Here is a 14,972-nt window from a genome sequence, read left to right on the forward strand (position 1 = left end):
GACCTGAATAATCACACAGAAACTATATTAATTACAACACTGTTCCATCCAATAATGTATCTAAACATAATAAAAGCAATATACAGCAAGGTGACAGCCAACATCAAATTAAATGAAGACAAATTCAAAGCAATTTCACTAAAACCAGGAACAAGACAAGGCTGTCCACTCTCTCCATGTCTATTCAACATAGTTCTTGAAGTTCTGGCTGGAGCAATAAGACAACAAAAGGAGATCAAGGGGATTCAAATTGGAAAGGGAGACGTCAAACTTTCATTATTTGTAGATGATATGATAGTATATGTATGTGACCCAAAAAATTCTATCAGGGAACTCCTACAGCTCATAAACACCTTCAGTAATGTGGCAGGATATAAGATCAATTAAAAAAAATTAATAACCCTCCTATATGCAAATGATAAAGAAGCTGAGAAAGAAATCAGAGAAACATCACTGTCCACAATAGCCACAAATAACTTAAAATATCTTGGGGTAACACTAACCAAAGAAGAGAAAGATCTGTTCAACAAGAACTTTAAGTCTTTGAAGAAAGATATTAAAAAGATACCAGAAAATGGAAAGATCCCCCATTCTCTTGAACATGTACAATCAACCTAATAAAAATGGCAATCCTACCAAAAACAATCTGTAGATTTGTTGCAATCCCCATCAAAATTCCAACACAATTCTTCACAGACTTTGAAAAAAATACTCAACTTCATATGGAAAAACAAAAAACACAGGATAGCCAAAACAATCCTGTACAATAAAGGAACTTCTGGATACATCACCATCCCTGAATCAAGCTCTATTATAGAGCTACAGTCATGAAAACAGCTTGGTATTGGCATTAAAAACAGACAGGTTGATCAATGAAATTGAATTAAAGACCTGGATATTAATCCACACACCTACGAACACCTAATTTTTGACAAAGAAGCTAAAATTATAGAATGGAAAAAAGAAAGCATCTTTAACAAATGGTGCTGGCATAACTGGATGTCAACATGTAGAAGAATGCAAACAGAGCCATATCTATCCCCATTCACAAAACTCAAGTCCAAATGGATTAAAGACCTCAATATAAATCCTACCACACTGAATATGACAGAAAGTGGGAAGTAGCCTTCAGTGTGTGGGAACAGGAGACCAATTCCCAAATATAATACCAGTAGCACAGACACTGCGAGCAACAATACATAAGTGGGACCTCCTGAAACTGAGAAGCTTCTGTAAAGCAAAGGACACAGTCAATAAGATAAAAAGGCATCCTACTGAATGGGAAAATATCTTCACCAACCCCACATCAGACAGAGGACTGGTCTCTGAAATATACAAATAACTCAAGAAATTAGACATCAAAATACCAAATAATCCAATTTATAAATGGGGTACAGATCTAAACAGAGAATTCTTAACAAAAGAATCTCAAATGGCTGAAAGACACTTAAGGAAATGTTCAACATTCTTAGTCATCAGGGAAATGCAAATCAAAACAACTCTGAGATATCATCTTACACCAGTTAGAATGGCTAAGATCAAAAACATTAATGATAGCTCATGCTGGAGTGGATAGGGAGCAAGGGGGAACACTCCTTCATTGCGGGTGGGAATGCAAACTTGTACAACCACTTTGGAAATCAGTGTGGCAGTTTCTCGGAAAATTGGGAATCAACCTATCTCAAGACCTAGAAATACGACTCTTGGGCATATACCCAAAGGATGCTCATACTACAAGGACTTTTGTTCAGCTATGTTCATAGCAGCATTATTAGTAATAACCAGAACCTGGAAACAACCTAGATGCTCCTCAACCAAAGAATGGATAAAATAAATGCTACATTTACATGCTGGAGTACTACTCAGTGGTAAAAAAAAAAAATGACATCTTGAATTTTTCTTGCAAATAGATGGAACTAGAAAAAACCATCCTGACTAAAGTAACCCAGACCCAGAAAGATGAGCATGCAATGTACTCACTCATAAGTGGATACTAGCTGTAAAGCAAAGGATAACAAGTTTATAGCCCATGACTCCAGAGAAGCTAAGCAACAAGGAGAACCCTAAGGGAAGAGGAAATAGACGAGATCACCTGAGAAAATTGGAAACACGAGAATGGCAGGGAGGGCAGAAGGGGAGGAGGAGAGAAAGGGAGGGGGAAGAGAATTTGAGGGAACAGGATAGTCGAGATGGGAGGACAGAGATGAGAGCAAGGCAAGATATTTTGATTGAGGGAGCCTTTATGGGGCTAGCAAGAAACCTGGCACTAGAGAAATTCCCAGGAATCCGCAAGGATGACCTCAGTTATTACCCTAAGCAATTGTGCCTGAACTGGCCTTCCCCTGTAGTCAAAGTGTTGATTATCTTAAATGTCACCATAGAACCTTCATCCAGCAACTGATGGAAGCAGAGGCAGAGATCCACAGAGGAGCAATTGACTTCCCAAAGTCCAGTTGAAGAGTGGGAAGAATGAAAATATGAGCAAAGTGGTCAAGACCATGATGGGTTCACCCAGTGAAACAGTTTACCTGAGCTAATGGGAGCTCACCAACTCCAACCTGACAGGGAAGGAACAAGCATAGATCCAAATTAGGCCCTCTGAATGTGGGTGACAGTTTTATGGCTGGGGCAGACTGTGGGGACACTGTCAGTAAGACCAGGATTTATCCCTACTGCTTGTACTGGCTTTTTGGGACCCATTCTCTTTGAAGAGATACCTTGCTCAGTCCAGATATTGTGGGGAGGGCCTCGGTCCTGCCTCAAAGCAACATGTTAGACTTTGTTGACTCCACATGGGAAGCCTTATCCTCTCTGAGGAGTAGACTGGGGTGCAGGGGGAAAGGTAGATGGAATGAGAGAAGGGGAGGGAGTAGGAACTGAGATTGGTATGTAAAATGAGAAAGGATAGTTTTTTAAAAAAAATAACTTTAAAAATAATTGTAAAAAAGAATAACCTTCTCCAAGAGTACCACTCATTAGCAGCACAGCAACTTTAGATTTTTATTTTAAAATCAGCTCACAAACTAATTTGAAAGTGGGATATAGAATGTGGGCTATGCATTTTGACATGAGATCCAGGCACAGGCTTTGGGAAGTATTGGTCTGAGTATAATTTTAGTGTCTTTAATGGAGGCAACTGAATCTCCTGATGAAGTTCAAGGTCACCTAGCCTTCTTTTAACTTCAAACTCAAACAGGTATGTGTGAGCACAAAGGGTGAAGTTGTTTAGAGACGTTGAGAGGACAATATTCAATTTCATATGACAAAAAAAAAACAATCAGGCTAGCTAAGATGATCCTGAACAATATAAAAACGTCCAGAGGTATCACCAGCCCTGATTTCAAGCTCTACTACAGAACTATGGTAATAAATACTGCATAATACTGACATAAAAACAGACAGGTTGATCAATGGACTCAAATCAAAGACCAAGACATAAACCTACACACCTATGGACAACTGATTTTTTAATAAAGAATCCAGGAATAAATACATAATGCAAAAAGAAAGCATCTTTAACAAATGGTGTGGTTTAACTGGACGTCTACATGTAGAGAAATGCAAACAGAATATCCAAATGGCTCACACTTACAACGTGACACTCTTAAGGGAAAAAAATCCAGGCCTGGGGATGATGGAGAAAGGTCATTGGTTAAAAAAAATAAAGAAACTGCTTGGATGGCCCTCATAGGTTAAAACATAGGTGGGTGGAGTAAACAGAACGAAATGCTGGGAGGAAGAGGAAGTGAGCTCAGACTCGATAGCTCCCCTCTCCCAGGCAGACGTGATGAAGCTCCGACCCAGGAAGGACGTAGGCTAGAATCTTCCCGGTAAGCGCACCTTGGGGTGCTACACACATTATTAGAAATGGGCCAGTCCAGGTGCGAGAGTTAGCCAAGAAGAGGCTAGATATAATGGGCCAAGCAGTGATTAAAAGAATACAGTTTGTGTGTTGTTATTTCAGGTAAAGCTAGCCGGTGGTGGGAGCTGGGTGGCGGAATGCAACCTGCTGCTCCTACAACATGGGGATGTTGTCACATGTGAGTCATTACTCAGCAAATAGTTTGAAGAGGGGTTATTCTCTTTTCTCGAAGAAGAGACCTATGAAAACCAACTCGTGACAGAATCTGTTGGTTTTCGCGGGCGGCACATCTGTGGTGTGCCTTCCCTAGCAGTTGCTGCCACAGAGCCAGTGAGTATGAGGCCTGGACAGACTGGCAATTTGTGAGCTGGGGCACAAAGACCGCCCTACTATCATTTTACTGGCTCCCCTAATTCTGGCTCCAGCCCCATCTGTGAGCACTCATCATTACGTAAGCAACATAAACAGACAATGAGCAGTGTCTGTTTACACTGAGACTGTCCAGGAAGCCTCTATCACTTTAAATTTCTTTTTAAGAGCAATTAAATTTACTCATCAGATTATGAAAGTACTCAGCCCTGGGAGTCTCTTCTGATAAGTTTCCGTTTGCTTCTGTCTTAGTCACTGTTCTATTGCTGTGAAGAGACATCATGACTTTTATTAAAGTAGCTCTTATAAGAGAAAGCCTTTAATTAGAGGCTTGCTTATGGTTTCAGAGACTTAGTCCATCACCATCATGGCTGAAAACACGTCAGCAGACAGACAGGCATGGTGGGGGCCATTTTTCTTTAAACCACCACAGAAGCCGAAAGTTGGATATCCACATGTGCAGCAAGCACAGGGTCTACATGGGTCTACACCAGGTCCTCTGCATAATATAGTTATTCTTTTAGTGTTTTATGGGACTCCTGACTGTGAGAACGAGGGGTCTCTGACCTTTGTGTCTGCTCTAGGATTCTTTTCCTCCTGCTGGGTTGCTGTGTCTGACTTTGATATGGAAGTTTTTGCTTCATCTTGTTATATTTTATTCTGCCATGTTTGGCTGTTATCTCTTAGAAGCCAGTTCTCTTCTAATGAAAGACAGAAAGGGAGTGGATCTGGAATGGGGGGATATGCAGAGGAACTGAGAGTAGTTTCTGGGGCTATAATCAGGATATATTATATTGAGAAGAATATTTTCTTTTTTTATTTTTTAAAGATTTTATTCTTTTTTTAATTTATTTATTTATTAAAGATTTCTGCCTCCTCCCCGCCACCGCCTCCCATTTCCCTCCCCCTCCCCCAATCAAGTCCCCCTCCCTTGTCAGCCCAAAGAGCAATCAGGGTTCCCTGCCCTGTGGGAAGTCCAAGGACCACCCACCTCCTTCCAGGTCTAGTAAGGTGAGCATTCAAACTGCCTAGGCTCCCCCAAAGCCAGTATGTGCAGTAGGATCAAAAACCCATTGCCATTGTTCTTGAGTTCTCAGTAGTCCTCATTGTCCGCTATGTTCAGCGAGTCCGGTTTTAGCCCATGATTTTTCAGACCCGGGCCAGCTGGCCTTGGTGAGTTCCCGATAGAACATCCCCATTGTCTCAGTGTATGGGTGCACCACTCGCTGTCCTGAGTTTCTTGCTCGTGCTTTCTCTCCGAGAAGAATATTTTCAATAAAAGGTAAAATGGAAAAAGAAAGAAGAAAAAAAGCAGTATTTTTTATCTTTGAGGCATACATATAAATAATGTGTTTTGATCACAGCAATTCACCACTACCTCCTTCCAACTCCTCCCAGCGCCTCCACCCCATCTCCCTACCAAACTCAAGTAATCTTTTACTGTTATTAATAAATCCTATAGTTCAGTTAGTGTTGCCTGATACGTGCATGGGTGCGGAGTCACACACTGTGTAACGGATAACCTATTGATGGCTACCCTCTAAAGGAGGGTGATTCTCTATATATTCCATACCAGGCATTTCGAGCAGTTATGACTCTGTGCATTAACCATTACCCACTCCAAAAAGTGGCTTCTCTGAGCAAAGCTAACAGCGGCACAAATTTATTTGTACAAACATAAATATTGAGAAGGTGTTTGTCCACCACATCTGTCACATCCTGTAACAGGAAATGGATTGGCTCTTGTTTTCCCCTCTTTTTCTGCACTGGAGACAGATGCTGGAGATCTGAACTGGTCTTTATGCTTGCAATTAAACCACCTGCCCAGCTCCTTAGACTAAACTTTAATGCCTCTTAGCTAATTATTAATCGTCTTTCAACTCCCAAGTAGCAGATGTTGCCTTTAGAAAGCCTCAGATGTAGTCCAGTCACACCCACACATGCAAATCCTAGGAAAGCCCCTTCATCTGTGCTTCCACAGCGTTCTATGTATATCCCTACCAAAAGACCGAATGCTGTGTGCCCCTTCCAGCAATGTGTAAGCTGCTGAGAGCCAGGGTCATCCATCCCCATACCTTCATTATCTATAACACTGTCTGCCATTTATCAGGACATAAAAAGATTTGTTGAGATGGCCTATCAAGGACATCTCGTTACTCATTCCAAGATGAACCTGACAGAGGAGTGAAGATGGTATCATTTATCCAGCCTAAATTCTATCTCATGATGTCCCCCTAAAGCCTTCCAAGTATACGCTGTATCTCAAAAGGATCCTCACTTTAGGGGTTGAATATGTTCTGTTCATTATTTAATGTATAAAAAAATTGGATGCACATTGAAAAGACATACACAGAAAGAGAATATATAAGTAATGGAGATACATTTTGCAATTTTTACCAAGTGGACATTGTATTCATTTATTACAGAACAGTATTTCCTCCCCTGTGAAATAAGGACACAAAAAGCCCTAATAATTCAACTGCTGTCACTTTCCTGAGTATTGTCTAGTGCAGCCAAAGGGCAAATGATAATGAGGCTTATTTATGAGTGACAAAATGCTCGCTTGTCACCAGCATATCTGGCTCTTCTCTTACTGCAAACCCTGCTCCGCTCTGTCCACTCCCTGTTTCCCACAGCAGAGTTCCAAGTACCTATTCATAACCTCCCATCTGTTTCTGGAAACAGTCCCACCGGCATGGAAACAATAGCTTCCTTATTTGTATAGTGCCTCTTCTTGCCCGATAACCGTATCTCGGTGTTTAGGCTTTAGTGAGGTAGACTCTGTATATATCACTTATCCAGGTGGAGGGGCTGCTCTCTGCAGTCTGGCGGTGTCCTCGTGAATAACCAGGCTGTATCTTGTAGGTCAGATACAGCACATCAATTCTACCTGAACTTTCCTCTGACTCTGAGTGCTCCAGGGTCCCCATGCCTCTTTTGTGGCTATTTTTATTGGTATCTGTATCCAACAGTGAGGTAGTGTGGTAGATCCCTAAGAGTTAACTAAAGCGGATCTCGCTGTTTCTGGGTTCATAATCTCCAGAGGCTGCTGGTTATCTCTTGTGGAACTGTGGGATGTTATTATTAACTGCATACTGATAACTATTTTGAACTAGAACAAGGCCTAAAAAGCCTTCACTATACACCCAACATTCAATTTCGGCCCCTCCTACAAAGTCCAGCAGAAAACTCTTTCTAAAACATCCAAACTCTGATAGCCAAGAACGCTCTCCTTTTAGACTCTCCAGAATGTGCCTGCCAGATACAGTTATATCTAGGAACACACCATCCCCTGTGGCTTGATGTTCCCTTACATGGGATGTTTTTGCTAAGCCACTTGGGAGCTGACAAGTATCTTTCTTACTTGTATAATGCCTCTTCTTGCTTGATAGCCATATCTTAATGTTTGTTTTTTAGTGGATTCTCTCCTAATTTGTGCAAGATTAAAGCTTGATTATTCCCAGGGGACACACACACACACACTGGGGTTTTCTCCCTCTGCTGAGGCACTTAGCACACCACAGTGACACTGCTGATATTCAATGAATCTCAATGAAGAGTTGATCACTGGTGGGAAATTTTAGAAAATAAGGGAAAACGAAAGTAGCACGTGCTGTGATATAAGAGGCATGAACAATACGGAACTTCAATTACGGTGGCTGAGGCCTCTTTTAGGACCTTTGTGTTTCCACTGTGAGACATTCCCAGGAGGAACTCTGGAGCAGGAGCATCCTGGCTGTTCTGAAGTCCAGTGCCGAGCCATAGGCAAATGTTTCAAATTCTTTACCTACAAAAAACGCTCGTTTGTCTTGTTTTATAAGCCACCTTGGAGGACAGGCCCCGGGCCTCAGCAGATGTCTTCAGTGATCCACACACAGGATGGAACATTCCACAGGAGTTCTTAGAGCCTAGCACAAGGCCATGCAGGGTGACTCACATGGGGGACTGAGAAAAACCAGATGCTGGGGAGAGAAGCAACAGGAGCCACTGCAAATACTGTACGGTCTAGACTGAATGCTTCATTGGTCTGGAGATAAACAAAGTAGGCCAGGGGTGAAACATGTGAGCTCAGTCAGCTTTACCCAGGAGAATTCCAGCTCCTATCTTCAGGAAACAGCTAAGGCAAGTTTATGCTACCACGGGCAAACTTGGCACACCACTTTACTCTGTCTTAGAGTCTGGTCAGTGTGTTTGCTTTTACAGTACAACACACCCACAGCACAAGCATTTTCCCATATTGCACACTTAGTCAGGAGGCAGAGGAACACTCACTCCGTCCCTGAAGAGGTAGATGGGTACCTCTCGTTGCTGAGGAAGGGTGAGTGACTCGGAGCTTTGACTAGGCTGTTTACTCTCCTCAGGCATTCCTTGTCTGGAGCAGATTTGCAATTTTAGCATCTCTGCCAAGAGTAGATTTACAAAGTTTGAGGGAGGGACTGGCTGGATGTAGGAGAAGCATTAGTGCAAAACTTCAGGTGCTATCTGCAGATGGTGCCTGAGAACATTCTCATTCTTGCAGGCATGAAAGTGTGTGTAAATCTTCCAACTGACAGGCTAGAAACCCAACACTGGCAAAGAGCGCTTGCAAAACTGTCTTAGTGCTGTCCCCACCTCATCAAATGACTTGAATCCACCCAGCCTGGATGACGCTATTAGAACAAGAAGTCTGTTCATCTGGTGTCACCAACCTGTGCGTAAGATGCTGCCAGAGCTACGTTGCCAACCTCTTATGGTAACTTCCCCAGTTGGCTTTATATCCAGTCACTTACTTCTGACCCTCACTTCAATGCTTTGGATCCTGTCCCATGTCGTCCAACCAGACTGACCAACTTCTTGATCTATCAATCTTTTGAGTTTAACTGGGTTTGTAATTAGCATCCTGTTTCTTGACTGTCCTGTGCCCCTGTTGATACCCTTCCAGGACCCTGATCGTTCCAGGACCACAACTACACGTGATTCACAAAGAATTCCTTGACTGTATATGAGCTAACTCCATGGTTTTGCGCTCCAAATGTGTGTCTGGAAAGGCTGTATTAAGCAGTTCTTTAGAAACAAGTGAATAATCAACCAGGTCTAGTTTAAAGGGGTGTGTGTGTGTGTGTGTGTGTGTGTGTGTGGATACTTAAAAGATCCAAAGTCTCTATCAATAGGTAGACCATAATAATGTTTACTCTAATTATTGAATAATCAAGTTTATGTAGGAATTAACAGCCAAGGAGGGTCACCTGTGGCCAAGGTCGGAGAAGACATCTGTAACTTCCTTGTAGACAAATAAACCTTTGAATTCTTGAAAAATAAGTTTAATTTGAGGCCCAAATCTTCTAAATGGAATTCAGAATAAGGCTAGCAGTCTATTAGCACAATGGCAGCACACAGGAGTAACACAAATAAAGGAAGGAAGAAAACTAGGCGGAACTGAGCAGGGGTTTCGGGGGAGAGTCAGGGGCCAGCGTGTCCCTCTAAATGGACTTTACGTAAATGCTGAGAACATCAGCAATGCTTTTTAAAGCATTAGCTTTTCAGGCAGCCTACGTCAAATACCTGAGTCTGCATTCCCAAGATAAATTCAATTTTCCATGCCTCTCAGACCCAGTGTAGGAAGTTAAGCACTATAAGTAAGCAGCAATGTTTTTCTTTGTGTTCATATTTATTTATGCTTCCCAGCATTCTCTCCATGATGTCTCGGTCTGCTCGGAGGAGAAGAAATCTCAATTCCTGCCTTTGGACTTGTGGTCTGATTGTACATTCTACCCAGAAAAAAATCGCCTTTCATAGAGATGAGATTGTTTTTCAAATCCAGCATCCCTTCACAGGACAACTCAAGTCATATCCCTTCTGTGATCACCCAGCCAGTCATGCCCTGCTCTCTTTTGTTTTGATTGTCTCTTCAGTGTCTAGCCCACTCATTGTTCTACTTACTTTTCAGTCCTTGCTTGATTACACAGAGCAAAAGCTTAGGCTGTGGAAAATATTCCTGAGGAAGTAGATTAGCATCTAACTTCAGCTACTACTACTATTTCTATCAAAACATTGTTGTTTAGTCGTTGGTGTGTGTGTGTGTGTGTGTTCCTAAATATGTAAATACAAACTACTCAGGTCTTATCAGTTACTTGTGAGTATATGATTTAAGGGCAGACCATTTGGTAATAGATAACCAATTTGGGGGTTCTTCTCTGGGCAAGACTAATTCTTCTACTCTCAGCAGTTCTTAGTTGTCCATTGTCCTTTGTTTAAGGTTGAGACCCCACAAGATTTGCTCCTTCAGTGTTAGCAAGTCTATTGGTAGCATCCTTGCTTGGGACTTGTTTTGGAAGTTGTGTCCTATGTGTAGCTTCTCTGATATTTCTAGGAGACCAAAATCTCACCACAAACATCTGCTCTTCTGGCTCCTACAATCTTTCCACTCCCCTTTCCTCTATGACTCCTGACCCTTAGATGCAGAATCTGTTCTGTAGCTATATCCCTTGGGACTGAGTACCAAATAGTTATTTGTTCTCTGAAATCTGATTTGTTATGGTTTTCTGTAATGGTGTTTAAAGGAGACATTTCTGTTAAGGCATGAGAGCTATACTTATCTATCTGTATAAGGATAAATATTTAGAACACAGTTGGGAATTATGCTAGCTTAGTAAAATGGTAAATATAGGTTCTCCTCCAAAATCCATGACTTCACTAGCTCTGAGTAGTTGTCTAGGCTTCCAGTACCAAGCATGATTGCCTTCTTGCCTTAAGTCCAGTTAGAGATCTATTAGGTGTGTGTGTACTAGAGGTCTACTGGTGTGTATGTATTAGAGCTCTACTGGTGTGTGTATACTAGAGATCTACTGGTGTGTGTATACTAGAGATCTACTGTTGTGTGTGTATTAGAGATCTACTGTTGTGTGTGTATTAGAGATCTACTGTTGTGTGTGTATTAGAGATCTACTGTTGTGTATGTATTAGAGATCTACTGGTGTGTGTGTACTAGAGATCTACTGGTGTGTATGTATTAGAGAGCTACTGGTGTGTACGTATTAGAGAGCTACTGGTGTGTACATATTAGAGAGCTATTGGTGTGTACTACAAAGCTATGTATGCCACTGCTGCACCCTAGAAATATTGTGCCATGGGTTTTTGTTCATGAACATCACAGCTGGATAGAAATGTTGTTGGCTTCCCTTCCCTGGAAACTTGCATGATGAATTTTGGTCCCATGAAAGCTAATCTTCAGGAAGGAAACTCTCAGGTCAGATAGGTTTAATATTTTAACAATGTATTAGTTCAATGACTTAACATGATTTACCTGTAAGAGGATTCTGGGAAAATAATGGAGCAGAAAGCATGAGGAATCTATCTCCTGCATGGACAGGATTTGCTCTAGCAGAACCTACCACGTGTGATTGTTTTACAACTCTGGAGTCTGTTGATGGATGAATTGTCTGAGAGAAGACGTAGAAGCTTATTGCTTCTTCTCTCAGAAGAGAACATCTGGAGGTGGTCAGCCTCTCTCTCCTCTCCTCCAAATCCTACCCCTCAGTCTCATCCTCAGCTCTATATCATACTACCTGCTGCAGGCTCCCATCCATCTCTGTCTCTATCTCCAGAGCATTGCACAGATCTTTCCCTCTAACTTTCCTCCCACAACTCTTCCCCATATCTTAGCCCCCATCTCCATCTGGCAAGCCCGAAAGAGAAGCAGGGAGGCCAGCAAAGGAGGCAGATGAGCCTCTCCTCACTTTCTGTCCCATTCAAGTGAACTAAGCAGATTCTTGTAGAATACCCTTCTGACGTGGGATTCCCCTCTGTATGCTGTGAATACGATTGGTTAATTAATAAAGAAAACTGATAGGGCAGAACTTAGGTAGGCAGGAAAAACTAAACTGAATGCTGGGAGAATGAAAGGCAGAGAAGCCATGGAGCTACTGCTGGAGACAGAGGTGCTGAAACTTTGCTCGTGATGATGCACAGATTAATGGAGATGGGTTAAATTAAGATGTAAGAGTTAGCCAATAAGAAGCTAAAGCTAATGGGCCAAGCAGTGATTTAAATGATAAAGTTTCTGTGTGATTATTTTGGGGCTAAGCGGCCAGGAACTAACAAGCAACCTCCTTACTACACCCTTCTTTCTTCCCTTTTGTGGACACTTTCAGCACTTCTCTAACCCATCCCCATTCCTAAAAATCAGTTCCCAATACCTGGAAACATATTGTACCTGGAACCTCTGGTGGGCACACATAGCAAGATCCCAGAAGCATCCCTTACCAGGAAACATACAGTCACCACAGTCTGCTAAGAAACAGAAAAGGCAACAGAAACTAAGGAACGAAACACCTATGCAACAAAGACAAGCCCAGATATCACACCTAGAATTACAGTCATGCTAAACTCAGATGTGTAGACGCCAGCATAAGAACACAATCAATAACAGCCAGGACAATATGTCCCCACTAGAGCCCAGAAATCTCACCACAGTAGGCCCTGAGGAATGCAAAATAGCTGGAGCACGAGTGAGTGCTGCTGCACCCGGGAACAGCCCGCCTACACTTCCTGATCAACCTACAGGGCTACACTGCCCGGTACCTCCTCTCTCTTCCTATCCCATCCAGCTTACATCCAGATCCCCCCACCCTCTGTTTCTCTTCCCCCTCCCTTCCCTGGTGGCAGAGAGCCTCCCTGCTCTGCATGCTTGGGCGCTGGGTCCCAACCCCAAGCGTAGGGTAAAGGGGAGCTCGGGGGCTTCTTTGTCCCCATAGCCCGCCTGCAGCAAGCAGGGTGGGCCCTTTGTCTGCGAGCGAACCAAGCAGCAAGGAGTTTCGATCAGGGCACCTAGTGAGACATCATTGTGGTGAGTGAGTGCTGCGGCACCCGGGAACAGCCCGCCTACACTTCCTGATCAACCTACAGGGCTACACTGCCCGGTACCTCCTCTCTCTTCCTATCCCATCCAGCTTACATCCAGATCCCCCCACCCTCTGTTTCTCTTCCCCCTCCCTTCCCTGGTGGCAGAGAGCCTCCCTGCTCTGCATGCTTGGGCGCTGGGTCCCAACCCCAAGCGTAGGGTAAAGGGGAGCTCGGGGGCTTCTTTGTCCCCATAGCCCGCCTGCAGCAAGCAGGGTGGGCCCTTTGTCTGCGAGCGAACCAAGCAGCAAGGAGTTTCATCAGGGCACCTAGTGAGACATCATTGTGGTGAGTGAGTGCTGCAGCACCCGGGAACAGCCCGCCTACACTTCCTGATCAACCTACAGGGCTACACTGCCCGGTACCTCCTCTCTCTTCCTATCCCATCCAGCTTACATCCAGATCCCCCCACCCTCTGTTTCTCTTCCCCCTCCCTTCCCTGGTGGCAGAGAGCCTCCCTGCTCTGCCTGCTTGGGCGCTGGGTCCCAACCCCAAGCGTAGGGTAAAGGGGAGCTCGGGGGCTTCTTTGTCCCCATAGCCCGCCTGCAGCAAGCAGGGTGGGCCCTTTGTCTGCGAGCGAACCAAGCAGCACGGAGTTTCATCAGGGCACCTAGTGAGACATCATTGTGGTGAGTGAGTGCTGCGGCACCCGGGAACAGCCCGCCTACACTTCCTGATCAACCTACAGGGCTACACTGCCCGGTACCTCCTCTCTCTTCCTATCCCATCCAGCTTACATCCAGATCCCCCTACCCCCTGTCTCCCTCCATCCCTCCCTTCTTTGAGCAGAGTGCCGCCCTGTTCAGCCTGCCTGGGCGCTGGGACTGAACCCGAAGGTGAGTGCAAAGGGGAAGGTGGTAGCTCTTTTGTCTCCATAACCTGCCTGCAGCAAGCAGGGTGGGCCTTTGTTTGGAAGCTAACCAAGCAGCAAGGAGATCGGAACTGGACTCCAGGAGAAACATCACGGGGGAGTGACATCACTTGGAAGGTACATCAGTTGGCAAGAAGACCTGATCCTGTAAAAGAAGATCCATAGGAGAATATTGGAAGGAAGAGATGGGGAGACGCCAATGCAAGAATTCACCCAACAATCTGAAGAACAACACGAAACCACCAGAAGCCAGCGACCTCACAACAGGAGGACATGAACACCTTAATCATGAAGAAGGAGAAAAAACTGACTTCATGACAGTGATTGACACCCTTAAACAGCATATAAAAAACGCCCTTATAGAAATGGATGAGAAGTATAACAGAAAGTTCGAGGAATTGAGTAAATCAGTGAATGATACCCTAGGAAAGCAAGGAAAAACAATCAAGCAGATAATGGAAACAGTTCATGATTTGAAAAATGAAATGGAGGCAAAGAAGAAAACACAAACAGAGGGCCGGCTGGACATGGAAAATCTAGGTAAACGAATAGAGACTACAGAAACAAGCATAACCAGCAGAATACAAGAGATAGAAGAAAGAATCTCAGAGTCTGAGGATAACATAGAGAAAATAAACGCACTGATCAAAGAAAACAGCAAGTCCAACAAACTCTCATCACAAAACATTCAGGAAATATGGGACACAATAAAAAGACCAAACCTAAGAATAATTGGAGTAGAAGAAGGAGAAGAAGTGCAGCTCAACGGTCCAGAAAATATACTTAACAAAATTATAGAAGAAAACTTTCCCAACCTCAAGAAGGATGTACCTATGAAGGTTCAAGAGGCATACAGAACCCCAAATAGGCTGGATCAAAAAAAAACATCCCCTCGCCATATAATAATCAAAACACAAAATATACAGAATAAAGAAAGAATATTAAGAGCCGCAAAGGAAAAAGGCCAACTTACTTATAAAGGTAAACCTATCA

Source organism: Microtus pennsylvanicus, chromosome 4 (assembly GCF_037038515.1).
Source record: "Microtus pennsylvanicus isolate mMicPen1 chromosome 4, mMicPen1.hap1, whole genome shotgun sequence".
NCBI classification, from domain to species: domain Eukaryota; kingdom Metazoa; phylum Chordata; class Mammalia; order Rodentia; family Cricetidae; genus Microtus; species Microtus pennsylvanicus.